We start from the raw sequence: 2661 nt of genomic DNA, 5'->3' as shown, positions 1-2661 counted from the left end.
TTATTTTATCTTTTTTTATGCAGCACTTTGGAAACCTTGTGTTTATTGAAATCATGCTATATGAATAAAGTGGATTGGATTGGATTTATCTATATTAACATATCCTGTATACATATTATATGTATGTTTAATATCTTGCTGGTTGTGGAAACATTAAAGTAGCAATACAGAAGTATGTTAGCAGCAGTGTCATTGACTCTACAAACACAAAAATTGATTACTTGATCTGCAAACAGACGGGAAATGTTACATTCACTTTACTGTCACTGACGAAGGGGTGGCGAAGGTAGCAGAACTATAATTGGTCATTGGTTGCTTTATAAAACAGAGCTGAGGAATAGGGAAAAGACTGTATATGATCCACAATGAATACTCTCTGGGTTGTTGTTGTGCTGAGTTTTGCCTCAGTATGTCAGCCTGCACCCCTGGTCTGCGATAAACTGGCAACGCAAATCGAAAATAGTCCAGATGTAAGTAAAACTAGTCTTCAACATTTTGTTTTTTATTATTATTCCATGTACTTTCAAACAAATCACAGAATATTTTTTAGCCTTATGATTTTAGAATGTCTTCACAAATGTATATATTCTTTTCTTTTAGTTGTCTGGGAGGTGGCATTACATAGCTGTATCAACAAAGGTCTGCCTCCCTATCGTGCTTTTAAATAGCATTACTTGGCCAAGTGTTGCATTAGACATTGCTCCTAAAGAGACACCAAAGCACTATGCTGTCACAGTGAGAGCTAAACTGTGAGAAATCTTCATTTTGTTTTGTACTTTTATAATATAATTTATGCACATTTTAATCTTGTATCAAATGTTAAAATGGATTTTTTTCCAGGTATGGCGTCTGCGGGAATGAATCTGAGGAGTATTTCTATGAGAACAGTAAAATCTATGGTGTCAACAGTGAAAGTAAGAGTTTTATTTTTTGAAATATCTTTAACTTAAGAATTCAGAACAGTTTGTATTTTCTAAGATGCATTATATGCTATATAATATTTTTGGACTGTGAATCTAATTAATGTGAATAGAAAGAGGGAAACAACTTATACAACACAGAAGTTTTCAAATCTAAGCTGTTGCTCCTCATATCTTTGTCACTTTGTTAATTGTGGGTGTTTATTAGAATTCATGCTAATCTCTTCCAGCAGGTATTGATTTTTACTTCGAAGGAACTTTAGAACTGTAATGGACAGTTAAATATACTATGCATTCATGCACTGCAATCCTTCACACTTTTCTTAACAGATGCTCCAATTGGTGATCCAGATGTACTGCTGCACACCAGCTGCTCTGACTGCATTGTTGTAATGGACAACGACACTACTATGAGCACTCTTTCTTTACTCAGTAAGGAAAACACATTCATATAGGAAATGCAAACTAAAATGGCAGAACCTTGCATTTCATTTCTAGTTGTAGTAGCTACTTTAACAAATGGGAGATGATGTTACGAGTTAAAGGTAAAGTGGACGATGTTCTTTTTCTGGTTGGATCATCAATGTATGAGTTCCCCTACTTGTCAATCATTCTAATGATATGTTTACATAAGGTCGTCCTACATGCTTACCGTTGGTGAGTCTGACATAGTGAAAAAATTGCTAATGTTTTTTGGAAAGTAAGCTTGTATGAGCGATGCAAACCGCAACCTTTAGAGAGACTGTGCACGAGGAGGAATGGGCTTGTGCACGCTCTCGCACACATTTAATAGGCATTCCTTCTCAGGAACGGGTGCAGGGTTGTGCATGTGCATTTCTTTTTTTAAGTGGAGAGGGCGGGTCTTTTCAAAAATTTGAGGAAATCCTCCACTATATATTTAAAGTGGAAGTATTTCCAGGTTTAATGTGGAGGTTAAGATCACTACAAATAAACAGGAGACAGTTCTTTCGTTAACTGTTTTTTTTACAATGTTCCATGACACATTTACAGTGGGGCTGGTGCCTGCTGTATCTCCAGCAGTTTATGGGTGAAAGCCAAGTTACAATCTGGATATGTCGCCAGTCTATCACAGAGCAAAATAGAGACACACACAAACATAGAACCCTGCCCACCCCACCCTGCACACACACGCACACACACACACACCTACACAGCTGGAATGCCCATGCATTCATGGTGAGAGCATCTAAATTCCATGCAGCAAGACACTAGGCCACGAATAGGACCCAGGACCTTGTTGCTGCAAAACAGCATTGCAAACTGCGAGGGGGTTATCTTTTAATTTCAGAAAAAAAAATTCATAGTATCTGTTTTGGATGAAAGCTTTTTGCAGGATTTTGCTTGATCTAATTGCACAGTTTTTCTCTTACACCGTTTTTAACAGGTCGGAGAACAGCCGTCAGTGAAGCTGAGCTGAAGGAGTTTGAGACGCAGGCACAGTGCAATCACTTTTCCAAACCACAGATCCTAAATACAGACCAGGGTAAGACATCTGGCTTTTTATCTGCATTAAAACACACACTAATATGTTTAATTCTGATAAATAATTGTCATTTTCTACTCTATTTCAGATTTTAATAACTGCCAGGACAAGGAGGACCTCTCTGATGACCAGGCTTTGGCTTTCTTGAGCAGAATGTATGAACGGATGAAAAGCAGTAAACAAGATGTATTCAACTGTCTCTCAAACATACTTCAGTCTTACATCAGTTCTTAGTTT

The sequence above is a fragment of the Cyprinodon variegatus genome, unplaced genomic scaffold, assembly GCF_000732505.1.
Source record: "Cyprinodon variegatus isolate N-32 unplaced genomic scaffold, C_variegatus-1.0 Scaffold672, whole genome shotgun sequence".
Taxonomy (NCBI): domain Eukaryota; kingdom Metazoa; phylum Chordata; class Actinopteri; order Cyprinodontiformes; family Cyprinodontidae; genus Cyprinodon; species Cyprinodon variegatus.
Note: the sequence above shows the minus strand (reverse complement) of the source record.